This window comes from Manis pentadactyla, chromosome 9 (assembly GCF_030020395.1).
Source record: "Manis pentadactyla isolate mManPen7 chromosome 9, mManPen7.hap1, whole genome shotgun sequence".
NCBI lineage: Eukaryota > Metazoa > Chordata > Mammalia > Pholidota > Manidae > Manis > Manis pentadactyla.
The window spans coordinates 121,158,754-121,186,297 of NC_080027.1; the positions used below are offsets into that span (position 1 = coordinate 121,158,754).

Sequence of the window (27,544 nt, forward strand, 5' to 3'; positions counted from 1 at the left end):
ACTGCATAGGCCTTTGATATACTGCTGAGGGGAATGTATATTTTGGATGGAGATTTCTCAATATGCATCAAAGTCTTTAAAATATACATTTGATGAAATCACTGGAAGCTGTATAAAGATGAATGAGTAAGGATGTTCACTGAATCATTATTTATGTTAACAAAAGGGGTTGATATTGATAATATCAAGGATTGGTTAAATGACCAATAGTCTCTCTGTAAGATATAGTGCTTTGAAACCACCTGAAGGGATGTCATAGAAGACTAAATGACATCAGTAAATAAGCCTGGATATATTGGCAAATGAAGCAACGTGACTTGAAAAACAGTGTTCACAGAATAGTTTAATTTTGTGGGAAAACATATCTGAGAGATAAACACTCAGATGTCAAAATTGAGTATCTTTATGAGGTGTGGTTATGAGTAAATTTTCCTTTTTTTCTTTGGCTTTTCCATGTTATTTAATATAAAACTGTGAAACTGTATTATAACTTTTATAATAAAATCCATTAAAAAAATAGTAAATAGTACGTTCCTATCTCCTCAGCATAGTCGTGTTTGGGGATTGGTATTGATGTCAGTGGAGCCTGTTGGGAATGGTACTGGGGGGCTTTCTCACTGTAGAAGGGGAGCAGGAACGTGGAAAATTGCCCAGTGAGGACAGGGCGGGAGAAATTCCACAACAGGACCAGAAGGGGTGGGAGGCTGACTGGATGAGATAGGTTTCTATATACCCAGAGCTCTATTTATAGACAGCACGCCTGCCCCTCATGGGGCCTCTTGCCAATGGGTTTCAGCCCCAGGCAAGTTCACTGTGGATTCAGTGAGACTGAAAAAAGATAATGGAACGTTCTTGCGATGAAAGGGTTTACACCCAATTTTATTCCCACGGTGGCAGATCACTAGAATCCCATCTAGTCAGAGCGAGTCTGCACGCAGCAAGCCCATCTCTGCCTCTGCGCCTCTCCGCCCGCCAAGCGATCTCAGTCTCTGTCCTCGGGGCTGCCACCGCTCCAGTCTCTGCTCTCCTGCAGCTGTGCAGCCCACAGCAGTGCGCAGAGCTCTTTAATATAGAGTCTAACAACGTATTGCCCACACGTGTGTAGTGAGCAAGCCAACCAGGGCCAGGTGAGAATCCGGGCCACAGAAACCTTCACTTTCTCCACAGGGTCCCAGTCAGCAAACACTGGTTCTGTGCCCACAAAGGAGAAGGGATATTCTGTTTGAGCTTCTAGGGCTGGTTACAGAGAGGGAAAAAATAGGAGATGAAGCAATTACAAATGTATGCAGTAATAAACTCAAAATAACATAGCATTACTTTGATGTCCTGGTTGGATTATTTAAATGGTAGCAGTGTGTGGATAAAATGAGAGTTCCTGTGGCCAGGATTCTCACCTGGCCCTGGTTGACTAGCTCACTGCACACCTGTGGGCAATGCATGCGATATAAAGAACTCTGCCCAGTGCTCTGCGCACGACATGGTGTCACGGCTGCAGGAGAGCAGAGCAGAGGCTGGAGTGGTGGCAGTGCCAAGGACAGAGGCCCAGGGGACGGCTGTGCCGGCAGAGGGGCCCAGAGGCAGAGACCGACTGACTTGCTGCATGCAGACTCGCTCTGAGTGGATGGGATTCTAGTGACTGACCTGCCACCTGGAAATAAAGTTGGATATAACCCTTTCACCCCAAGAACGTTTTTCTGTCAATTTCCTTGGTCACATTGAATCCATAGTGAATTTGCCCAGGGCTGAAACCCACTGGCAAGACACAGTGATACAGAGTAAATAATCAGAGCTCTGAGAATTTGTTGAGAAAAGGTAGGTGAAATATATGGATGAATCGAGTGGTTCTAGCCAAAGGACTCCTTGAGGGGTGCTTCAGGCCTATTACACATGCTAGGTTCTCACTAAGTATTTGAGGAAGGGAGGGAGGGAGCAGTTACAATGAAGAGACGTTTCAGGTGGGAGGTATGGCTAAGCCAGTGGTTCTCAGTGGGCCCTAGACCAGCAACATCACAACCACCTGGGAACCTGTTAAAAAAATGCGGATTCTCAGGCCCCACCCCACCGGCTCAGAAACACCAGGGGTGGGGCCCAGCAATCTGTTTTAACAAGCCTTCCAGGTGATTCTGATATAGCTAAAGTTTGAGATCCTCTGGGTTAAGCAAAGGGATAGAAGCTGGCCTGAGCAGCCAGTTGGGTCAGGAGACTGGCTTCACTGAAATGAAGAGGCCACAGCCGGGAACAACGGGAGACCAGGTGGGAAACAGGGACTGGGAAGGCTCTGTCTTACTAGAGGCAAAATGAATTAGTTTGTTTTCCCCACGAACAACATGGCTGACATTTATATATAACTAATTTGAGGAAAACATTTTAAAGAAAAGTCACCCAGCAACGCACCATTAGCTTAGTATTTTCCCTGTTCCCTCATGGTGTCTGTACCTATGCGCAGAAAATGTTTGCACAGTTCTTATGAAGGCATACATGCGATTTTGGGAGTTTGCTTGTTTTAAAATTTTGTAGTGGGCTATTAATAGATGTATAAAATAGAGCATTAAATAATTATTTATAATAGAGTATTAAATAATGTATTAAGTCAAACATTTTGACACATGAATCAATGAGTTTAAATTTGTTGTGGTTTGTGCTATTGCATTTTATATCTTAGCTCTTCCTAGGCTGTCTCTGGGGGGTTGTTAGAGCAGAAACCAAATAATAAAATAACCAAATATTGGATTCCAGTTTTCAAAAGATGAGGTCTGGGCAGAAGACAAAAGCATTTGGAAGTAAGTAAACAGCAGAACCAGTTTTCCTCACCTCAGAGACTTGATAAAATATCCAGGGTTGGGGCAGGCCTGCCGAGAACTGGGAGGAAAATGGGGAGATGTGTGTGACTTGGCCTGCCCGCCACCCCCTCCCCCAGGACCATGTGGATGAGACCCAAACCAGCTTCCTGAAAGGAGCCTGGCATAGGAACAAGTGGGGCAGGGTCCCCCCGTGTGGGAGCAGAGATGGCTGCGTGGCCAGTGCAGATGTGAGGACCTAACAGCCCCCAGAGCTCCCCGCAGGCCTGGGGTCATTTGATGATACAGACTGGGAGTGTCCGAGGCAGAGGCTGCCCTGAAGAACCGCATTAGGGACCACAGGACACCGCATGTCCTGCATGCATCAGTGATCTGCTGGGGCCAGGGGCAGGCCACCCCAAAATGTGCCCCTCTGGCATACTGATTCTTTTGAATTAAAGTCACTGGAGAAACAGCCAGTACAAAAGGGATTCTCTGGCCTCCCCTGTCCACTGCCACCACAAAACCAGGGAATAAACCTCCCATGTGGAAGGTCCCTCCCTGCATCAGGAGGCAGAGAGACACCCTTGTCACCGGACAGGAATTCAGAGACTTGTCACATAAGCAAATCTTGCTACCCTTTTGCTAATTTACTATCCCAGCCCAAATGCTCTCTGTAATTCCTTACTAACTGATGCTCCCAAGCATGTTTTCTTTGTCCTGTCATTCCTCACAGATCGATTGTCTTTCTGTCTAAAATGTATAAAAGCTGCCTGCCTTCATCATTTCTTTCAGTCTCAATCTCATTGTTGGGCCTCGGTGTACATGTAATTAAACACTGGGGTTTTTCTCCTGTTAATCTGTCTCATGTCAATTTGATTCTTAGACCAACTAGAAGAATGTTGAAAGCTAGAGGAAAATTTTTCTCCCCAACAGACCAAAGAAGAGACAAGGCCATGGACATCCTGATGGATGCCAGCAAGCGCACACGGTACCAGGTTCAACTCCCGGGGACAGCGAGCAGATGGGAGGAGGGGGTGGCAACCGGACCAAATTGCCTGCGATTCCCCAGAATCTACCTAATGGAGACTGTCAGGGGCATACCAGTATAACGGGGGCTTGAAAAAGAAAGTAAGTCATACAATAGAAAATTAAAGAAAGTGACATTTTTAGCATGACTGAATATGTAGTCATTAAGATTCATACTACAATGACAAGATTTTTTCATGTCTTGTAACACGTAATAGTTATTATTTTAATTGACTGTATCCCCATCAAGTGACTGCACTATATTTTAGTTGATGATCCCCCTATTGTTGAAAATTAAGGTTCTTCCCATTTTTTAATATGATAAAAATGCAACAAAAACAGTTATTCTGCAACGTTTATTTGCCACCTACTGTATACCACAATCTGGACTTAAACTCAGAGGTGAAAAGAACGTGATGTTGCATTGCCCGCTGGAGAGTCAGACGTGTAAACCAGTCATCACAGTGCAGTATGAAGAGGTTATAAAAAGCATGTATAACTTGTGTTTTAAAATTTCCTTAGGATAATCAAATAGTGAGATTCTTAGGTTATATGGACAAATTGCTTTCTAAAGGTCATCAGTCTATACTGCAATGAAGCAAGGATGGTTTCTGTTCTATAACACATATAATATCCCTTGATTCTTCTATGTGCTGGAAATATTCTCCAAATCTTTTGGTTTCCTTTTCATTTATTTATATAGTGTTGGGAAAGTGGTAGATTTTTTTTAAGTATTTGAATTTCTCTTTTCCTTTTTTATTTCTTCCATGACTTTAAGGCTTAGGAAATTCCTCCTTTAGAGATATGGTACTCATTTCTATTTTCTGCTAGTTTTAAAAATGTTTTGATTTTTCTTCAGTTCAATTAATTAATCCATCTGTAATTCATTTGAACAGAGCAATCTGTTTTCTAAATTGCTAGCAAAAACTGTTCTTCTTTTACTGATTATTTATCAAAGGTACAATTTTCACTGTAATAGGATAATACTTTTTGAGAAGTTATACCTGGTAATACACAGACTTCAGTTAGCCCTTGAATTAGTGGCATCCATAGCTTCATGGAGAGTGAAGACCCATCAAGAACAGAGGTGCTACTATTTGGTTTTCCAGGCTATGTTGAGAAAGTAAAATATAAGCAAACAAAATCAAACTGGAGGAGTTTCACATGGTCAGAGCTTCGAGAACTCATTCATCACAGCAAACAACTGATCAGAGAGGAACATGGAGTAAGATGGTAGTGAAGCCCCCGACACCTAGGAAGGGAAAGTTCTTTCTGGTGCTGAGAGGTAGAGCTGGGTGCATGAGAAGTGAGGGCAAAGGGCCACCAGAAATGTTCTGAACCCCTTCCTCACCCCAGGATGGAACACTGACAAAAGGTGTGGCCGGGCTACGGTGTGTGGATAAAATGACCAGCCGTGTAGATTCGGAGAAGCAGAGAACTTCTGCACCAGCTGGGCAGAGCGTGAGCAAACTACAGGCCTTGCAGAGAAACCCCTCACTGGTGGGATGCCAGGTACAACATGATCCAAGAGAGGGGATGTAGTAATGACCAAGATGGGTGCTAAGGGCAGCTGCTGAGGAACCACACACCACTGCACATTGGAGAGAAATCTGGAGTTTTCTGGCCTCCATGAAGATGTGGATAGCTGCAAGACAAGGAGAGACCTATGTTCTAAATAAGAAAGCCCTGAGTGTGACCCTCTTGTCACCAGAGGCCATGGCCAGGACCAGGGTGTGGGCGGCGGATGCCACTACGGTGCCCATGGACAGCACAGTGGAGGCTCGGAAGGACCAGGGATATTTGAGCAACATCACCGCACCCAGACACCATCCTGGGAAGGGGCAGAAGGGACCCCTGCAAGCTGTTTGGAATTTGAGCTTTGAACTGACTGCTTTATCTACAGGAGTTCTGAAAAAAAAAAGAGGTTAAGTTGCCACTAATCATCCCAATATCACCCCATCCCTGCTGTCAGCAGAAGTCAGTACCCAGAATAAAATGTAATTATAAAACAAAATTTATTTTTATATTTCTGAGGAATATATAAATTTTGAAAGTACCACCACCTAACACACACACACATACACACACTGCACTCACACTTGAGGCTTTTGCTGACTTTTTGTTCCTTTGTTGACTTAAAATATATCTTTTAAGTCAGAACAAAACTTTAAATGTGCTTGGGCCATGTTGTGCCCACAGGCAATGTAGAAAGAGATCTCTCTTTTTTCCTTTTAATAGGCATAGCTGGGACTTCTTTTTACTTTGTGTCAGAGGATCTCAAACTCACATATTATTAATCTTGTGTGGGGTGATTATGGGCGGCAACATACAGGAAGCATCACACTGGGAATAAATCCCAAAGAGTGGGAGACAATCTGGAAACCCCTGCATGTCCTTCTGTCCCCTCACATTCCATATGTCCTGGTTTGCCTGGGACCTCCTGGTTTACACCTGCTCTCCCAATATGACTAAAAGTGCCCCTTTTCACTTTTGCAAGTGTCCTATTCTGAGCAATAAATTACATAATCACCCTGCCAAGGAAACATTCCACCACAAGGTGACAGCATCTGCCTACAGTTGAAAAAGTACCACAGTTCGTGGGCAGTTCTAGTATCTGTTAAGCAGAGAAAGTGGCCTTTTAACGAACCAGGACAGGGCTGGAAATACAGCACCAGACAATGAAATGAGGGTGTCTTCAACTGCAGGGACTTGGATGGGGTCACTTGCCCATCCCCTTCCATGGGGCAGGCCGCACAGCCATACAGCCACGTCGTCCTCAGGGTGATGATTCTCGCGGCACCTGAGATCAGACCTCAGTTCAGGCATTCCGGGTGTGATACCCAGGGCAGGGGCAGTTCTGAGATCCTGACCCTCAGACACTAGTCCTTGCGCTGAAGGTGCAGACCACTTAGGTGTGTCAAACTGTCCCATGAAGAGGGTGGTGGTTTTCCAGACAATACTTTGTCAAATATTCTTTCTTCCTGTTATTGGTTTGAATTTTGTTCCCCCCAAAAAATAGGTTGAAGTCCTAAACCCCAGCATCTCAGAATGGACTTATTTGAAAACAGGCTTACTAAAGGTGCAATTAGTTAAGATGAAGCCCCATAGAGCAAAGTGAGCCCCTGATCCATGACGTATGACTGGAGCCCATGTAAGAAGAGAAGAGGTAGATTGGAGTAAGGCTACCACAGGTCAAGGGGCACCTGGCGATACCAGAAGCTGGGGAAAGCGAGGATGAATTCTCTCCTTGAGGCCTTGGAGAGATCATGGCCCTGCCGCCACCTTGACCTTGGACTTCTAGCCTCTAGAACTGTGAGAGAAAATATTTCTGTTGTTTCCAGCCACCCAGTTTGTGGTACTTTGTTCTAGCAGCCCTAGGAAACTGATGCACTCCCAACTTACACTTTTGCCAATACCAGTATATTTGTATCTATTGCTGCATAACAATACTACCATATGGTTAGCAGCTTAAAAATATATATATATTTATTATCTTATGGTTTCTTTGAGTCAAGAGTCCCAGAATGGCTTAGCTGAGTCCTGTGCAATCAAGGTGTTGGCCAAGGCCAAATTCTCATCCGAGAGCTCAGTTGGGGCAGGATCCACTCCAAGTTCATGTGAGTATGGGTAGGATTCAGACCCCTGGGGATTGCGGGCCTGAGAGCCTCAGTTTCTTGCTGGCTGCAGGCTGAAGGCTGCCCTCATTTCCTTGCCACATGGCCCTCTCCAGAAACACGCAACTCACAACATGGCAGCTGGCTTCAGCAAAGCGTCAGCAAAGCCAGCAAGGGAAAAGTCTTCTCATAAGGTGGGCATTACAGTCTTGCACATCTTAATCACAGAGGCGAGCTCTTATCACCTGTTTATAAAAAAATCAAAGATGATTTTTTCCTTCCTCATACCCAAATTGGAGCGACTTCTCCCTGGCCTGTGGGGTGGCCCTCTTCCCGACTTTCCCCTTTCTCCCTGATGCCTGTTGAACCGTGGCGCAGAAGGCGGTCCAGAAATCCTGGGGCAGGGGAAAAGGGACCAACTGGTTCAGGGCAAGTGCATTTGGTGCGGCACTTCTGGGGTGAACAAATTGAAAGTCAGTGTGCCTCCGCATCCTCTTCTTTCCTCAACTCAACAGACTCAGAGGCCGGTGCTGGGGGGGGCAGTGCCATAGGGGGAGCAGGCTTGGTTCCTCCCTTGGTTCTGCCTGGGGGGAGCCCCTGCCAACCCATGGGGGACGTTGTTTGAGCTAGAAATGAAGTTTGCTGTGCTAAGCCCCTGAGAGTTTGAGGTTTGCCTATTGCACCATCCTAGCAATAAGTAGCCTAACTGATCCCCTCTTTTGGGTTTCTTTATCAGTTCCCAGGGAAAACTTTGCAAAGAAAAGTTCAGCCCAGCACATCTAAAGCATCCGGAATCCACACTGGGACCAAGATCTGCCAGGGCCGCTTGGTGAGTAACACAGACTGTGATTCTTTTCTGCGTCACTTACAAGCTGGGTAACCTTAAGTGACAAGTCACTTAACCTCTGTGCCTCAGTTTCCATACCTGTAGAGTAAGGTTCTACCAGTACTTTTTCATATGGCTTTTATGAAGACTGCATGAGTAAAACATTTAGAGCAGCTGAACCGTTCCTGGCTCATTATCTGTTTTATTGGCCGAGATGCAGGGGTGCATTCTGGGGCACAAAGGGGGTGCTCACTCTGATGTTACCACAGTCTGTCAGCATAGTTCCCTGGGGGCTCCCTGTGGCCCAAGAAAAGGACTGGGCCATGCATCTCCAAAACAAATCCCCACTTAAATTCTGTCTTCCCCAAATCAGGCTTGACCTTCTTTCCCTTTACACTAGAGGGCACTTCGTAGCTGGCATGATCCAAAACTTCAGATTCTCTCTCAGTCCAGGGGGCAGCTGGCAGTGTGGTTGGGCAGGTGGTCAAACTTGAACTTGGAAAATATCACTTTGGACAAGGAGATGGGCTTCTCACCCATCATAAGGGCCAGCCAACCCTAAGTGTCAAGAGCGCACTCTCCCATCCACACCTGTCCTTGACCACTTTCTTAGGCCCCCATTCTATTCCTTCTCAATACTTATCAGTGTTTGTAATTATATACTTGTTTCTATGCTGATGAGTTTTATGTTCCTCTCCCAGACCAGACTATAAGTGCCATGAAGGGAGGGACATAACTGTTTTGTTCACTATCCATTTCCACCCAGCAGAGGCTCTGGTGCACTTGTCCTTGATAAATACTTGAGGACTCCTTAAGTTAATCCATCTCTGCTCCTACCTGCCCTCCCTTGGCCACCAAACCGACCACTGGGCATCAACTTGATGTTGTGCTACTCATCACAACCATCCCAACCTCATCACCTTTGATTATTGTCACAATTTCCTAATAGGTTTTCATTTTTCCAAATGTTCATTCTCCAAAACATCTTGTCCACTCCACTACCCTTTTCAAAAAAACACTACCTGGTGTTCAATTCCCAACTACTTTCAAGACATACTGACAAACAAATTCATCCAGAAGGGAGCAACTTAGATAGTGGTATTGAGAATTAAACTTACCTGAGGCTCCAAGATTCACATCCACATAGTAAGGATAGTAAGAATGACTTAGGAAGTCATTGCAATGCTTAAATGAGATCATGGCAGGCATGGGAACTGGCAGAAAATAGAAATCCAGGTATTTGCATCAATACCGCTCTGTGATTTTAGTCCAAAGGAATGGGGACTGTTCAGGTGAGCAAATGAAGATTCTAGTGCACTGAATCAAAGGCTACTGAGGAAAGACGGAGTAGATTTAATCTTATATTTCTCTTTCCAGAAGGTATAAGCATTACCAGTAGGTAGGCATTCAAGGTAGTTTGAGTTTCCTCAATTAGAATTTCCTAAAAATCAGAGATAATTTGAAAGTGAAATTGGCTTTGTGTGAGTTCTCTTTCACTGGAGGTAATCAAATGCCTCCTTTATAAAGAAGTCTTTGCTGAGAGTGGTGATCAAGTAGATTTGAACTGGGTTGTTTCTAAGGTCTCTTACACTTTATGATTCTATGATAAGTTACGATTCTATGGGCATTCTTTCCTAACTTCTTTGGCCTATTGAATGCCCTCACTCCTTTTGAGGTCTTATGTTTTGGAATATCTAAGTTTGTACTAATATTTGAGTTTTCATGTTACTTCCACAATTAGGTAGTAAATGTCTTGAGAACAGTTCCTTGTATTTATGACTCACTACCCTCTCCCTAACGCACCCAGCATTGTGCCAGATAATCACTGGGTCTCAAGTGTAGTTAGAGAGGAAGGGACGATCCAGCCAGGCTTGCTCTACAGAAAAGCTCCCATGTCAAAGGAGGTGGCGCTGCAGGATCCATAGGTACCTTTCTCTCCTTCAAGGTAAATCTCAGCTTCATAAATTGAACAGGTAGGAATAAAATAACCCTAGGAACTTTGGGGGTCCAACTTAATCAGCTTTTGAAATGCTAAGTGAGGCTTCCTCATTTACATACACATCTTTGTGTAGGAGCCATGAACAAAAACAAACATGGTGAATGAAGGATTAAGGGTAATGATCTGAGAAGACAATTTGTCTTCTCAAATCAAATAGTTCTGTCACTGTAGAATTTAAAAAGTAATAGTTTGAATAGACTCTGTTGAGAGCTTAAATTGGAATGACATTCCCCATTATTAAGCAGCCTGTCCCATTGCTGCAAATTTAGAGATAAATACATGTGCTTGTTTCAGTCTTTGATCTGGAAATGGCCCTTGAGAGCACCTGTAGTTATCAGTTCCTGTGGGATTTCAGGCTGTTCGGGCAAGTCACATAACAAACTCTGTAAAGGAAAGTTGAACCGGCTCTTTCTATTTCACACATGTATACAGGCTTACGTCCAGAGAGAATGCAAATGCAATCACCATAAACCTACTGCAGCTGTTGAGGAATTTAAATCAACCAAATGTGCTTCTGAACATTTCTAAATGTAAGTACAACACCAAGTATTGCATATATTTAGCAAACTGAAATTACAAAACAAAGAAGAAATTATGAGGCTAATCACTGACATTTTGGGAATGGACTGAGCTTTGTATTTTGTTTTTTTTGTTTTTTTTTTTTTTTTAAATAATTATTTTTTATTGAAGGGTAGTTGACACACAGTATTACATTACATGAGTTTCAAGTGTACAACACAGTGGTAGAACATTTATATACATAATTCTAGGTTCCAGCTATCACCCTACCAGGCTGTTACAATATCTTGACTATATTCCTTATGCTATACATTACATCCCAGTTACTAATTTATTTTACCATTGGAAGTCTGTCCTTTTTTTTTTTTTTTTTTTTGTTTTGTGAGGGCATCTCTCATATTTATTGATCAAATGGTTGTTAACGACAATAAAATTCTGTATAGGGGAGTCAATGCTCAATGCACAATCATTATTCCACCCCAAGCTCCAATCTTCTGAGGCATAACAAACAAGTTTTTACATGTAGAACAAATTCTTACATAATGAATAAGTTACATAGTGAACAGTACAAGGGCAGTCATCACAGAAACTTTCGGTTTTGCTCATGCATTATGAACTATAAACAGTCGGTTCAAATATGAATACTCATTTGGTTTTTATACTTGATTTATATGTGGATACCACATTTCTCTCTTTATTATTATTATTTTTAATAAAATGCTGAAGTGGTAGGTAGATACAAGATAAAGGTAGAAAACATAGTTTAGTGTTGTAAGAGAGCACATGTAGATGATCAGGTGTGTGCCTGTAGACTATGTGTTAATCCAAGCTAGACCAGGGCAATAAAACATCCACGTATGCAGATTTCTCTCAGAACAGGGGGGGTGAGGTTCTAAGCCTCACCTCTGTTGATCCCCAATTTCTCACCTGATGGCCCCCCTGCGACTGTGCCTGTCTTAGGTTGTTCCTCCCTTGAGGAATCTTACCCGTCTCTGGCTAACCAGTCATCTTCCGGGGCCATACAGGGAAATGTGAAGTTGGTAAGTGAGAGAGAAGCCTTATTTTTTGAAAAAGTTAGCTTTTTACTTCTTTGCATATTTATGCCCTGTGGCTTCTATGCCCAGCATTTGTCTTGAGGTATCTTTACCACTTGGAAGAATTATGATACTCGGTAGATTTGATATGAGGCACGAATTCTATTTAAGGGTTGTAATTAGGAAGGAAGAAGAAAAGCTATAGAAGTAGCAGGCGGAAGAAAACATGGGAAGATTGATTATTTCTTTGATATATCTTCTTGTAGAGTAACTTCAGCATGTATAGGTTTTAAGCTACTACTTAAATTGCACACACACATTAACATAATAGGAGTATAGTTACATAACCAAAGCATATCTGTAATTACCAGCCATCTGCAGTGAAACCAAGAAAACCAGTTAGGCACCTTAGGCATTTGTGAAAACTTATCTATGATATGGTGGATATTGTCCAAATGAACTTGAACAGTCTGAGAGAAATCAGACAAATTAAAACAACCCATTCCTGGGGACTGTTCACATGCCATATGTTCTTTTAACAATAAATAGTTTGTAGTTGTAAGACTTTGGAGCGCTACAATTTGCACTTCTCCAAATTCTTGGTTGAGTTCCAACAGTATAGATCCAGTCCAATTTTGTTGTTTTACTGTATGCACAGGCCAGCTTAGATATCTCCTTCCTCATTCCCATGGCAAGTCCAGGAACTGGTGGGATGAGTGCATCTACAGCTGTAGCAGTGCGTGGATCTTTGTTGGGGTTTTTTGATGATCATCTTCTGGCATGAGTCTTCCAGAGGGTGCAGATGTTGGAAGTTCTTTTTCATATCATATCTTAGTTCATTTTCAGGGTAGCCCAATTAGGCTTTGATCCTCTGTATAAACACAAACAGACCCTTTGCCTACACTTTTATATGCCCTTTATACCCTTGTGTAGAACTCGTTGGAGGTTACCACACAGGAACTGCCCTTTTTTTTTTTTTTTTTTTTTTTTTTGCTATCACTAATCTACACTTACATGACGAATATTATGTTTACTAGGCTCTCCCCTATACCAGGTCTCCCCTATAAACCCCTTTACAGTCACTGTCCATCAGCATAGCAAAATGTTGTAGAATCACTACTTGCCTTCTCTGTGTTGTACAGCCCTCCCTTTTCTCCTACCCCCCCATGCATGTTAATCTTAATACCCCCCTACTTCTCCCCCCCTTATCCCTCCCTACCCACCCATCCTCCCCAGTCCCTTTCCCTTTGGTACCTGTTAGTCCATTCTTGAGTTCTGTGATTCTGCTGCTGTTTTGTTCCTTTGTTCTTATATTCCACAGATAAGTGAAATCATTTGGTATTTCTCTTTCTCCGCTTGGCTTGTTTCACTGAGCATAATACCCTCCAGCTCCATCCATGTTGCTGCAAATGATTGGATTTGCCCTTTTCTTATAGCTGAGTAGTATTCCATTGTGTATATGTACCACATCTTCTTTATCCATTCATCTATTGATGGACATTTAGGTTGCTTCCAATTCTTGGCTATTGTAAATAGTGCTGCAATAAACATAGGGGTGCATCTGTCTTTCTCAAACTTGATTGCTGCATTCTTAGGGTAAATTCCTAGGAGTGGAATTCCTGGGTCAAATGGTAAGTCTGTTTTGAGCATTTTGATGTACCTCCATACTGCTTTCCACAATGGTTGAACTAACTTACATTCCCACCAGCAGTGTAGGAGGGTTCCCCTTTCTCCACAGCCTCGCCAACATTTGTTGTTGTTTGTCTTTTGGATGGCAGCCATCCTTACTGGTGTGAGGTGATACCTCATTGTAGTTTTAATTTGCATTTCTCTGATAATTAGCGATGTGGAGCATCTTTTCATGTGTCTGTTGGCCATCTGTATTTCTTTTTTGGAGAACTGTCTGTTCAGTTCCTCTGCCCATTTTTTAATTGGGTTATTTGTTTTTTGTTTGTTGAGGCGTGAGAGCTCCTTATATATTCTGGACGTCAAGCCTTTATCGGATGTGTCATTTTCAAATATATTCTCCCATACTGTAGGGATCCTTCTTGTTCTATTGATGGTGTCTTTTGCTGTACAGAAGCTTTTCAGCTTAATATAGTCCCACTTACTCATTTTTGCTGTTGTTTTCCTTGCCCGGGGAGATATGTTCAAGAAGAGGTCACTCATGTTTATGTCTAAGAGGTTTTCGCCTATGTTTTCTTCCAGGAGTTTAATGGTTTCATGACTTACATTCAGGTCTTTGATCCATTTTGAGTTTACTTTTGTATATGGGGTTAGACAATGGTCCAGTTTCATTCTCCTACATGTAGCTGTCCAGTTTTGCCAGCACCACCTGTTGAAGAGACTGTCATTTCGCCATTGTATGTCCATGGCTCCTTTATCAAATATTAATTGACCATATATGTCTGGGTTAATGTCTGGATTCTCTAGTCTGTTCCATTGGTCTGTGGCTCTGCTCTTGTGCCAGTACCAAATTGTCTTGATTACTATGGCTTTATAGTAGAGCTTGAAGTTGGGGAGTGAGATCCCCCCTACTTTATTCTTCTTTCTCAGGATTGCTTTGGCTATTCGGGGTCTTTGGTGTTTCCATATGAATTTTTGAATTATTTGTTCCAGTTCATTGAAGAATGTTGCTGGTAGTTTCATAGGGATTGCATCAAATCTGTATATTGCTTTGGGCAGGATGGCCATTTTGACGATATTAATTCTTCCTAGCCACGAGCATGGGATGAGTTTCCATCTGTTAGTGTCCCCTTTAATTTCTCTTAAGAGTGACTTGTAGTTTTCAGAGTATAAGTCTTTCACTTCTTTGGTTAGGTTTATTCCTAGGTATTTTATTTTTTTTGATGCAATTGTGAATGGAGTTGTTTTCCTGATTTCTCTCTCTGTTGGTTCATTGTTAGTATATAGGAAAGCCACAGATTTCTGTGTATTGATTTTGTATCCTGCAACTTTGCTGTATTCCGATATCAGTTCTAGTAGTTTTGGGGTGGAGTCTTTAGGGTTTTTTATGTACAGTATCATGTCATCTGCAAATAGTGACAGTTTAACTTCTTCTTTACCAATCTGGATTCCTTGTATTTCTTTATTTTGTCTGATTGCCGTGGCTAGGACCTCCAGTACTATGTTAAATAACAGTGGAGAGAGTGGGCATCCCTGTCTAGTTCCCGATCTCAGAGGAAATGCTTTCAGCTTCTCGCTGTTCAATATAATGTTGGCTGTGGGTTTATCATAGATGGCCTTTATTATGTTGAGGTACTTGCCCTCTATTCCCATTTTGCTGAGAGTTTTTAACATGAATGGATGTTGAACTTTGTCAAATGCTTTTTCAGCATCTATGGAGATGATCATGTGGTTTTTGTCTTTCTTTTTGTTGATGTGGTGGATGATGTTGATGGACTTTCGAATGTTGTACCATCCTTGCATCCCTGGAATGAATCCCACTTGGTCATGGTGTATGATCCTTTTGATGTATTTTTGAATTCGGTTTGCTAATATTTTGTTGAGTATTTTTGCATCTACGTTCATCAGGGATATTGGTCTGTAGTTTTCTTTTTTGGTGGGATCTTTGCCTGGTTTTGGTATTAGGGTGATGTTAGCTTCATAGAATGAGTTTGGGAGTATCCCCTCCTCCTCTATTTTTTGGAAGACTTTAAGGAGAATGGGTATTATGTCTTCCCTGTATGTCTGATAAAATTCTGAGGTAAATCCATCTGGCCCGGGGGTTTTGTTCTTTGGTAGTTTTTTGATTACCTCTTCAATTTCATTGCTGGTAATTGGTCTGTTTAGATTTTCTGTTTCTTCCTGGGTCAATCTTGGAAGGTTATATTTTTCTAGGAAGTTGTCCATTTCTCCTAGGTTTCCCAGCTTGTTAGCATATAGGTTTTCATAGTATTCTCCAATAATTCTTTGCATTTCCGTGGGGTCCGTCGTGATTTTTCCTTTCTCGTTTCTGATACTGTTGATTTGTGTTGACTCTCTTTTCTTCTTAATAAGTCTGGCTAGAGGCTTATCTATTTTGTTTATATTCTCGAAGAACCAGCTCTTGGTTTCATTGATTTTTGCTATTGTTTTATTCTTCTCAATTTTATTTATTTCTTCTCTGATCTTTATTATGTCCCTCCTTCTGCTGACCTTAGGCCTCATCTGTTCTTCTTTTTCCAATTTCGATAATTGTGACATTAGACCATTCATTTGGGATTGCTCTTCCTTTTTTAAATATGCTTGGATTGCTATATACTTTCCTCTTAAGACTGCTTTTGCTGTGTCCCACAGAAGTTGGGGCTTAGTGTTGTTGTTGTCATTTGTTTCCATATATTGCTGGATCTCCATTTTGATTTGGTCATTGATCCATTGATTATTTAGGAGCGTGTTGTTAAGCCTCCATGTGTTCGTGAGCCTCTTTGCTTTCTTTGTACAGTTTATTTCTAGTTTTATGCCTTTGTGGTCTGAAAAGTTGGTTGGTAGGATTTCAATCTTTTGGAATTTTCTGAGGCTCTTTTTGTGGCCTAGTATGTGGTCTATTCTGGAGAATGTTCCATGTGCACTTGAGAAGAATGTATATCCCGCTGCTTTTGGATGTAGAGTTCTATAGATGTCTATTAGGTCCATCTGCTCTACTGTGTTGTTCAGTGCTTCCGTGTCCTTACTTATTTTCTGCCCAGTGGATCTATCCTTTGGGGTGAGTGGTGTGTTGAAGTCTCCTAGAATGAATGCATTGCAGTCTATATCCCCCTTTAGTTCTGTTAGTATTTGTTTCACATATGCTGGTGCTCCTGTGTTGGGTGCATATATATTTAGAATGGTTATATCCTCTTGTTTGACTGAGCCCTTTATCATTATGTAGTGTCCTTCTTTATCTCTTGTTACTTTCTTTGTTTTGAAGTCTATTTTGTCTGATATTAGTACTGCAACCCCTGCTTTCTTCTCACTGTTGTTTGCTTGAAATATGTTTTTCCATCCCTTGACTTTTAGTCTGTACATGTCTTTGGGTTTGAGGTGAGTTTCTTGTAAGCAGCATATAGATGGGTCTTGCTTTTTTATCCATTCTGTTACTCTGTGTCTTTTGATTGGTGCATTCAACCCATTAACATTTAGGGTGACTATTGAAAGATATGTACTTATTGCCATTGCAGACTTTAAATTCGTGGTTACCAAAGGTTCAAGGTTAGCCTCTTTAGTATCTTACTGCCTAACTTAGCTCGCTTATTGAGCTGTTATATACACTGTCTGGAGATTCTTTTCTTCTCTCCCTTCTTGTTCCTCCTCCTCGATTCTTCATATGTTGGGTGTTTTGTGCTGTGCTCTTTCTAGGAGTGCTCCCATCTAGAGCAGTCCCTGTAAGATGTTCTGTAGAGGTGGTTTGTGGAAAGCAAATTCCCTCAGCTTTTGTTTGTCTGGGAATTGTTTAATCCCACCGTCATATTTGAATGATAGTCGTGCTGGATACAGTATCCTTGGTTCAAGGCCCTTCTGTTTCATTGTATTAAATATATCATGCCATTCTCTTCTGGCCTGTAGGGTTTCTGTTGAGAAATCTGACGTTAGCCTGATGGGTTTCCCTTTATAGGTGACCTTTTTCTCTCTAGCTGCCTTTAACACTCTTTCCTTGTCCTTGATCTTTGCCATTTTAATTATTATGTGTCTTGGTGTTGCCCTTCTTGGATCCTTTCTGTTGGGGGTTCTGTGTATTTCCGTGGTCTGTTTGATTACTTCCTCCCCCAGTTTTCAGCAATTATTTCTTCTAAGATACTTTCCATCTCTTTGCCTCTCTCTTCTTCTTCTGGGACCCCTATAATACGGATATTGCTCCTTTTAGATTGGTCACACAGTTCTCTTAATATTGTTTCATTCCTGGAGATCCTTTTGTCTCTCTCTATGTCAGCTTCCATGCGTTCCTGTTCTCTGATTTCAATTCCATCAATGGCCTCTTGCATTCTATCCATTCTGCTTATAAACCCTTCCAGAGTTTGTTTCATTTCTGCGATCTCCTTTCTGGCATCTGTGATCTCTTTCCGGACTTCATCCCATTTTTCTTGCGTATTTCTCTGCATCTCTGTCAGCATGTTTATGATTCTTATTTTGAATTCTTTGTCAGGAAGACTGGTTAGGTCTGTCTCCTTCTCTGGTGTTGTCTCTGTGATCTCTGTCTGCCTGTAGCTTTGCCTTTTCATGGTGATAGGAATAGTCTGCAGAACTGGGACGAGTGACGGCTGGAAGGACTTCCTTTCTTGTTGGTTTGTGGCCCTCCTCTCCTGGGAGAACAGCGGCCTCTAGTGGCTTGTGCTGCGCAGCTGCGCGCAGACAGGGTTTCTGCTTCCTGCCCGGCTGCTATGGAGTTAATCTCCGCTGTTGCTGTGGGCGTGGCCTGGCTCGGGCAGCTACTCCAAAATGGTGGAGTCGCGTTGGAGCAGGAGCTGCTGGGAGGCTATTTATCTCCGTAAGGGGCCTCCCTGCTCCCTGCAGCCCAGGGGTTAGGGTGCCCAGAGGTCCCGGATTCCCTACCTCTGGATTAAGTGGCCCGCCCTGCCCCTTTAAGACTTCCAAAAAGCACCCGCCAAAACAAAACAACGACCACAAAAAAAAACAAGAAAAAAAATTTTTTTAATTAAAAAAAAAAAAAAATTTTTTATTTAAAAAAAAAAAAAAAGGTGGTCGTTCGTTTTTCTTTATTCTCCGGTGTCAGCCTCAGGCCTCTGCTCACCGGTCTTTCTGCCCTGTTTCCCTAATATTGGGGTCCCTGTCCCTTTAAGACTTCCAAACAGCGCTCGCCAAAACAAAGCAGCAAAAAAGCAAAAAAAAAAAAAAAATGGTCGCGCGCTTTTCTTATGTCCTCTGTCGCCCAGCCTCCAGTGCCTGCTCACTGTTCTTGCTGCCCTGTTTTCCCAGTATCGAGGGCCCTACACTCTGGCCCGGATGGCTGGGGCTGGGTGTTGGGCAGTCCTGGGCTCCGTCTCCCTCCCGCTCTGCCTGCTCTTCTCCCGCCGGGAGCTGGGGGGAGGGGCGCTCGGCTCCCGCGGGGCCGGGGCTTGTATCTTACCCCCTTCGCGAGGCGCTGGGTTCTCTCAGGTGTGGATGTGGTCTGGATATTGTCCTGTGTCCTCTGGTCTTTATTCTAGGAAGGGTTGTCTTTGTTATATTTTCATAGATATATGTTGTTTTGGGAGGAGATTTCCGCTGCTCTACTCACGCCGCCATCTTCCGCCCCCCTCCTCGTATTTTGTTTTTTTTAAATCCACTTCTCTCTACTGTTTGGGATTCACATAATTTATTTCTATTCCCATAGTTCTTAATCTTAGTTTTTAATGTGCTTATGAAACTTAGTCTAAAACACTATGACTGTCCCTACCTTCTTCCAAAACAACAAATCGGCCTTGGAATTGATGTCAGGCAGGAACATGGGACAACCATCTTGTTTAATTTTCCTGCCTATGATGAAAAATACCGAGATACAAACAGTATAGTAAGAACAGGAGGGATTCCATTCTTAAGGCTAAGATTCCATTTCAAAAAACCAAGGAGTTAGGAGACAGGATTCCTAACATACTTTATGGTAATCAGCCAATAGCCTACCCTATCTTAAGGCAGGGCAAGCAGTCCTAAATAATATGTCCCCACTGCTTGAGGGTAAGCACTATCTTGGAGAAGAACAGGATCAAGAAATTCCTTATGTAAAGTTTATCTTGACAGAATATCTAGAGGACTGACTATGGGTAGTGACATAATGTCTCTCACTGGAGACAGACATCAGGAAACCACATATCAAGCCTATGCCGCATGGCCCTTTGCCCCATCCTTGAAATCCTTAAAAGACAGAATCCTTAAAAGCCTTTAAGCATGCTTCCTGTCTGAGGCTGCCCTCACTCCCCTTTCTTTGAGGATATGTACTTGGCCTTAAATAAAGACTTCTCGCTGCTCAGCTTGCATTTTGGCTCTGACCTCTTCCAGTGGCAAGCATCTTAGTTACTTTCAATTTCATTCAATTTTCTAGACTTAAGCACAAGTCTTTACTTTCTCTGTCCTACTTCAGACAAGTAGAGAAGAGCTACTAAGATCTCTGATTTGGGCTTGCAAGTTCCCGTCGCCTGGGTGACCCAGGAGAGACTGCGGCTATATGATCCCGCTCTTTAGTAGCCTGCCCAAAAATCTCCTTTCTTTGCTTTGGGAAGTTCTCAGAACATCATCTCATGCCATTCAGAGGTCTGTGGCTCTCCCAAATCCTGGGGTGGTAAGGGCTTAGATCCCACGCCATGCAGATTCAAGCAGACATCGGATGCCGGGTGACTCTGGCTTCAGGAGGTGGCAAGGGATCTGTCCTACGCGGAGCAGGAATTCGGTGAGCTCCCCTTTCCTACCTGTGCTCTTCCTTGCTCTCTGCTGCCTGCATGGCTGCTGCCATTTGCTACAACTCTCGCTTTAATGAATTCCTCCTTACCTACACTCATCCAACCTGTTCGAGAATTCTTTCTTGTTCAGAGTCAAGAACCCTCCCCCATCCAGCATGAGGTTTCACCTGGTGCACAGAGACCTCCCCAGATGCAGCTGCCCGACAACAGAGGGATGGGCCTTGGATTTTTGCCTTCGTACCACCTAAAATATTTTGAAAATCTACTATGGATGGGTGGATCTTAACTAGATTTACTGTGATCATTTTGCAATATCTACATACATTGAGCCATTATGCTGCATATCTGAAACTAATATTTTATATGTCAATTATATCTCAATAAAAAAAATGTGCCACTGTAAAAAGACACAAAGAGAATGGAAATGTCTGGAGGGAAATGGGACCCTGGAGCTTGGGATGGGACATGTGGGTGGATGACCTCCCCCCAGTTTTAACTCCTGGATTTGTCTAAACTCTCTGAGCCTGTCCAACTAGCCCACCCCTCTAGTAAGAGCTCACATTACTTTCTCACCCCCCAGGCCCACCCCCACCTTGCATGAAGACACTGCAGAGACCTCACCCCACCAACTCCCCTCATGACCCACCTGGGATGTGCTGGGCCTGACCATGAAAGAAAGGTGTTAATCGAAACTCAACTGAGTCAATTTTAAGATATGATTGGCTTTATTTAGTGATTTATGAACCAGGCAGCATCCCATCTTAGCAGACAGAAAAGAGCTCATCAGAGGAGCTGTACAAATGGAAGACTTCTTAATAGGAAGAAAGAGGTGGGGCAGTGGAGTTATTCCAGCAAAGAATAAATTGTTTCAGGCAAGGTCACCTTCCTTTGGGGGAAAGGGTGTGTGTCGGGGGTCTTTCAGGCCAATTTCCTCACCAGGGCTGACCAGGTAAGTCCAGATGGACCGGTTAAAGCTTATGTTCCTGGGAGAGGCTGAAACTACAGTTAGGTTAGATATTAAGTCTTGGTTTTTGTAGCAAGAGTGACCCCATTTGGGGGCCTCTTGTTTCTATTTGAAACAAGGTGTCGACCTCAAATGAGCTGCAAGTCCTAACCAGCGTGTACCAGCAAAGTCGGAGGAGTCCATGAGGGACTGGATGCTGAATGTGTTGGATGGAGGCGGACGAAACACGAGACAGGACAGGGAGCAGCTTATGGTTTGGGGAACCCTGTCCAGGGATATAAGGTTCAACACCCCGGCAAGAATTCCAGGAGGTAATCCGGCCTCCCTGTTCAAATGGCTCCCAGAAGGATGGAGAAAATGATGGCCCAACATGAGCGGAAGCTGAGATGCCAGGGCTGCCCCCACAGGCAATGGAGGGAGAAATGAAAAAGCTCAGGAAGGTGAGCGTCCGAGAGAGGGCGTCCCAAAGCGGGGCCACTCCCCAGATGACGCTGCTCCAGGACAAGGCCGGGGGAACACAAAATTCACAGAGGAAATGAGCCAGCGAGGACCCCAGCGTTACCAAAATATCAACTGAGGCTCTTGTCTGTAAACCAGAGCTGTCGGCGGGAGAGGTGGGGGAGAGAATGTGGCTCAGCAATACTGTTCGGAATGTTAGGTGGCAAGATAGATGAGCAGCCAGCAAAGGGGATGACAAGGCTCAAAGAAGCCATTCAGATAAGGTGCAAAGAAAAAGCCGCCCGAAGTCAGCCCAGGGAGGGGGTCCCAGGTGGAGAAAACAAAGGCTTTGCAGGGAGATAACTTCCTCCCCAAAGAGATCCCAATGGATGGAACCAAGAATGACCAGAATCACACCACAGCACAGGCACAGGCCACGCTCACTGAGAGGGACGACTGTACGGAAAGACCTGTACATCATACACCCCCCACCTTGTCAGTCACAGCGGTGTCTCCTAACCAGCATGCAATGCATAAGCCTCCTGCCTAACCGATGGAGGCCTTTGTCTACCTCGACTCTGGCCGGATCCTTCCTTGGAGGGTCTTCAAATAAAACTGTCCCTCAGCTTCACTATTGTGTCTCTGCCTTTCAATTCTTTGTCGCAGCGGGAACAAGGACCGAGGAGAACGAACTCAGGCCAGAACAATGCCAGTGGCTACGACAGGCCCACCAGAGAGGCCAGGCGGATGCAGTTCTCATCATCTGCAACAGGATCAGAGTGGCCTGATCCACAGGGCTGGGGAGGTTATTTTTAAAACACAGTGTCCCTAGAAGGCAAAATCGACACTCAACGGACAAGGGTGTTTCTTAACTTGGACCATTAAAATAAGTTAAGGATGGAGAACAAAGAGTGTCAGGGCAGCAGCCCCATAAAATCTCATGATCTCTTGCCCATCTTCTGAGCCTGAGTCAGTTTTCAGACTCAGCAAGGTCCCCAGGAGAAAAAACCCAGCAACACCACAGCATCCACCTGGCCTCTCTGGTGGGCCTGTTGTCACCACTGGCATTGTTCTGGCCTGAGTTCGTTCTCGGTCCTTGTTCCTGCTGCGACAAAGAACTGAAAGGCAGAGACACAATAGTGAAGCTGAGGCGCAGTTTTATTTGAAGAGCCTCCAAGGGAGGAGCCAGCCAGAGTCGAGGTAGACAAAGGCCTCCATCGGTTAGGCGGGGGGCTTATGTATTGCATGCTGGTTAGGAGACACCACTTTGACTGCATAAGGATTCCCTACGTCCTTCCCGAAGGGATCCCCAGCCAACTGTTCACTAGGGAAAAGGAACTCCCAGGTGTTCTGAGGACTATTGGACACAGTGCAAGCTGGCATGATTCCTAGAGAACCAGAGCATCACGGCCCCTGGTCTAACTCGTGGGGCACGTGGGGGCCAGGTAATAAAGTCCTGGCCAAGATCTGGCTTACGGTGTGTCCCACTGGCTCTGCAGATGTGCCCAGTCCCTGAACTTCATTAGGGCTGACATGCTTGTTAGTTGGATCCCTGGGTCTTGGGCTTGTGGGGTAAGAGCTGTCAGAGTGGGGAAGGCCAAATGGAAGCCTCTGAAGCTGCCCACCCCAAGCCAAGATAATAAATACGAAACAGCACCACATGGTGGGGGGAATTACTGATACTAGTATCACCCTGAAGAGTCTAAAGGATGCGCAGTAGTGGTTCCCTAGTATCTCCATTCAATTCAATAGCTGGTCCCTGCAGGATGACAATGAACTACTGCAAGCTCAACCAAACATTAGTCCCAGTTCCAGCTAGTTTGCTTATCTGTTACCGACTGACATGGCCTCGGGTTCATAGTATGTAGCCTTGATTTGGAGAATGCCTTCTTCCCGTTGCCTTCAGAGATGGGGATTAGAAACCATTTGCATCTGTGTGGGGGAAAAACGACATATATTTACAATTTTACCTCCCCTGCAGTCTGTCAGGACAGAGTCCAAAGGGATCTGGACCATCTGAGCATCATGAAGGACCTCACATTGGACCCATTATTTATTGATGATATTATGCTAATCAGGCCATGCGAGCAAGAAATAGCCTTATGTTGGAGGCTTTAGTAAAACCCACATGACTCAGGGGATGGGAGATAAACCTCATGAAGATTCAGGAGACTGTGACAACAGCAATATTTTTAGGGGCCCCATGATCAGGAGAAATCTCACCCCCAGGATAAAACAAGACACTGCATCTTGTACCTCCCACCACAGTGAAGGAAGCAACATATCTGACAGGCCTCTCTGGTTCTGGGGGCAGCATATTCCAAATCTGGAAATCCTTCTCCAGCTCATCCACCAAGGGGCATGAATGCTTTGTCAACCTTAAAAATAAAATGGCCTGTTATTTTACCAGCAAAATGACTTTTTTTTCAGGAAGAGCAAAGAAATTGCCATTCAGGACAAGCAAATCATGGCCAACCAGAGGCAAGTCCAGAGAGAGAGAGGGAAGGTCAGTTTTTATTTTATTAAGTCTTAGGAGAAAATTAGGGTGGGTTGTTTGGAACAAAAGTTCATTAGAGAAGAAAAAAAGTTTGAGGTTGTGGTGGTTTCTCATTGGCTGCAAGTGGTGGTTACTGTGTTACTGCCGAAGGAGGGAGGGGTCTTGCTTTTTTCTCCTTAGAAACAGAAGATAAAATTCCTCTGTAAAAATGTCCTTCCTAGTCAAGATATTTTTCTCTTCCTTCTTGCCCCCTAGGCAGGATGCAAGGATTGGTTCATGCATGAGAGCGCCCCCTACAGGGCTCCTCAACTCCATTTTAAATGAGGTTTCTTCTATTACCACAGATTGTACCTCTGAGTGGGGCCCAGAGCAGGAAAGGGCTGTGCAGCAGGTCCTGGCCAATCTGTAAGTAGTCTTGCCACTTAATATCAGCGATGCAGGTGTTGGCAAAGGGTGTTATGAGGAGCTTAGGGCAAGCACAGTGGAAGAACTACAGCCGGGACACAGAGTCCCCTGGGGTTCTTTTGCAAGGCCGCACCATCTGCAAGGGAGAATCACCTGTCTTTAAAAACCACCCCCTGATGTGATATGGGGCCCTGGTAGAGATGTGATACCCGAACACAGGACGCATATGAGGGCAGAACAGCCCATCATGAACTGAGAGTATTTCCACCCACGAAGTTGTAGGGTCAGGAAGCAGTACTCCATCATAGGTAGACAGTGGTATAGCTGGGACTGAGAACAATAAGGACTTGAGGGCACAAGCCAGTTGCATGAGCAGTTAGCCCAGCCCCTCATATCAACTGCGGTAATTCTTGCACCAGCGCTCCACCCTCAGCTTGCAAAGGACCACATAGGAGGATACCTGATAACGCTTGGCAGAGGGGGACAAAGCACACACTGCATTTATAGGCTGGTTGGTTTGATATGCAAGCTCAAGTTCAAAGCGAACAGTAGGTGTGTTACAAGGAGTGGCCTTGAAAACAGGAGCAAGAGAAAGTCCTTTCAACTGGCAGAACTTTGGGCAGTGCACATGGTCATCTACTGTGCATGAAAGGAAAAGTAGTCTGATGTTAGACTATGTACAGAGGTCTGGAAAGAGCAAGATTGGACTGATCAGAGACAGTGGGTGGACGTGGGAGTGGCATGAAGTGTGAGGTATCGTATGCTAATGCCCAGCAGAGAATATCCACAGTGGAGACACCGAACTACCAAGCAGACAGAATGACTTGGCTATCCGACCTCAGCCATCCCTGGTGATGGGCACTGTGGTGCTGGCACAATGGACACGTGAGGGACGTGACCACAGTCAAAGGGAGAGGGTGCTGTATGGGCTCCACAAATGGCATGGGCTCCACAAACTGAGGTTCAGTTTAGCACTGTTGCCAACGAACACCCAACTTGCCAGCAAAGGAACTCAGCACCACGTTCCCCATAGAGCACCATTCCTCAGGGAGACCAGCTGCCTCCTGGGTGGCACATTGGTTATTCTGAGCCCCTTCCATCCCACGAGGGTCAGGGGTTCATTAGCACAGAATAACAGCATAACATCTGTTTCCAATAGCATCATAACCAAAATAATCCCAACCAGAAAGAGAGATGTTTGTTTCAATCCCCAGACTCAAGTCACTCTAGAAAGCACTGCTGATCATGTTTTTCTGCAATGATCTATACCAACATCCTGAGATGAGGTGCAGCTAAGGTCTTAGGCTAAAAACTGCTGTGATCCATGAAATAATCCATGAAGTGATTGCCTGGGATTCTTTACTCCTTGTCTTTACCAGCCGTCTGTACGGGAACTTACACCGTTTCAGCACTCCACCGACTGCCTTGGGAATGTCTTCTGTACTTGGAGGCGGGAATGTTGCTGGATCACAATCTTTGCTATCAGTCAAACGGTGGTCGAGGTTATAAAAGCCTGCCAAATGTCATTATGAAATGATTATTTGTGCTATACAGATACCTTTGTTATTCGGAAGAGTGACGAATCACATAGCCCCCCTCCACCAGGAGTTAATGAATGAGCCATCAAGGACTTGTAGTGATCCGGCTGTTTTTAAATAACGTTCTCTTCAGCTTTCAGTACTGTGATCAGAGCGTGAGTGGGGGCGGGGGAAGGATGTATTTCTGTCACAAATGCTGAGGATAGAGAAAAGATTACCTGTGTGTAAGTAAGCAGAAAACTTTGGGATGCTGTTGAGGAAGGATGCAAGCTTGACTGCCAGCCACGTGGATGCATCGAACATCTCTATACATTGCCCTTCATTATTCATTAGAAAACATGTTTCGGAAAAAGGAAGAGATCAGTACAGATTGTTTGGCAGCACGAATGACTTTCCTTGCACTGGTTAGCTTTCTGTGTGCTGAGTTTTACTCCTGTGTGTTTATTCAGCAAATAAAATCCTTTGCTAAAACTGGGATTGGGGGGATTGGAGATTGGAGGCCAGGGAGTGGATAAAGCTCTTCCCAGGTCTGACATTGGATTCAAGTATTATTTAACATTTTCTGGAATCTGGCACCTGCAGAAGGTCACAGTGTCCTAAACCAATGTAAAAACGCCATCTCTGACTTTGTGCTAGGCAAGCAAATTCAGGTACATGCCCAAGAGGAGGAGCCAGAACAGACTTACCCCCCACCCCATAAAGCTTCGGAAAGGGACTATCTTGGCCAAGGTCTTATGTGATACTTAACTTAAACGACTCTGTGCCCTTCCCAGAGTAGGCTGGCTCAAGTCCCAGGAGGCCAAGGAAGATTCTGGAATGCAGGCCACTGCATCTTCTTCCTGCCTCCCTACTCTTCTGCTCACTCCCACGCTCCCTCCCACTTCAGTGCATGATTCCTTAGAGGCCCTGGAGTAATTTAGAACCAACAAACTTTAGAGAGAGAAAGAAACATGGGAAGCAGGCAGCTAGAGCTCTTCTGTTGCAGCGCAGAAAAAAGATGCATTGCCTCCTGGTTATTCTCCTGCCGCGGGCAAAGCAGAACCTCCTGGATCCGGCCTCTGTGCTCTTCCCTCTACACCACGCTGGCTCCTTCCTCTCCCGTCTGCTGCCCAGGGTTGGGAGAAGAGGGGAGAAGTTGGAGGGGGTGGGCAGTAGGGATTGTAGGGAGTCCTACATCAGCCTGCACTGAAGACGAGGTAGATGCCCTGGGTCATTGCTTTGAAAACTGGTCCAGTATTTTACAACTAATTGGCCTTTACTATAATTTATGTCTTTAGTAATCAAAAAGTCTTCAAAGTGTTCAAAAGTAAAAAATATATAGGAAAGATACCCTTAAGGGATGCAAAATAACATCATTTATAAATTTGACAAATATCTATTTTAGAATATAAAATCAATCCAGACCAGTCCTTAGACAAATGCTTTTTTAATCTTTCAAATGCCAAAATGATCAAATAGAAAAAAAGAAAAGAAAAAGAAAGTAGCAGACCTCTGAATAGATAAAAACCTTCAAAAAGGACATTTTTTTAAAGGTTTGATCATTATAAGACACCTGG

The 27,544-nt window shown here is 44.1% G+C and overlaps 1 long non-coding RNA gene across 2 annotated transcripts; it reads left to right on the forward strand.

Moving 5' to 3' along the window:
* Positions 1-2,149: 2,149 nt before the first annotated feature.
* Positions 2,150-20,432, forward strand: LOC130684969 (uncharacterized). Of its 2 annotated transcripts, XR_008999423.1 has the most exons (5): positions 2,150-2,253; positions 3,714-3,908; positions 8,157-8,249; positions 10,678-10,775; positions 20,277-20,432. It is a non-coding gene; the product is annotated as an uncharacterized LOC130684969 (long non-coding RNA). The 2 variants fall into 2 exon arrangements; XR_008999424.1 differs by lacking the exons at positions 8,157-8,249; positions 10,678-10,775; positions 20,277-20,432 and adding an exon at positions 5,163-5,782.
* The last annotated feature ends 7,112 nt before the right edge of the window (positions 20,433-27,544 follow it).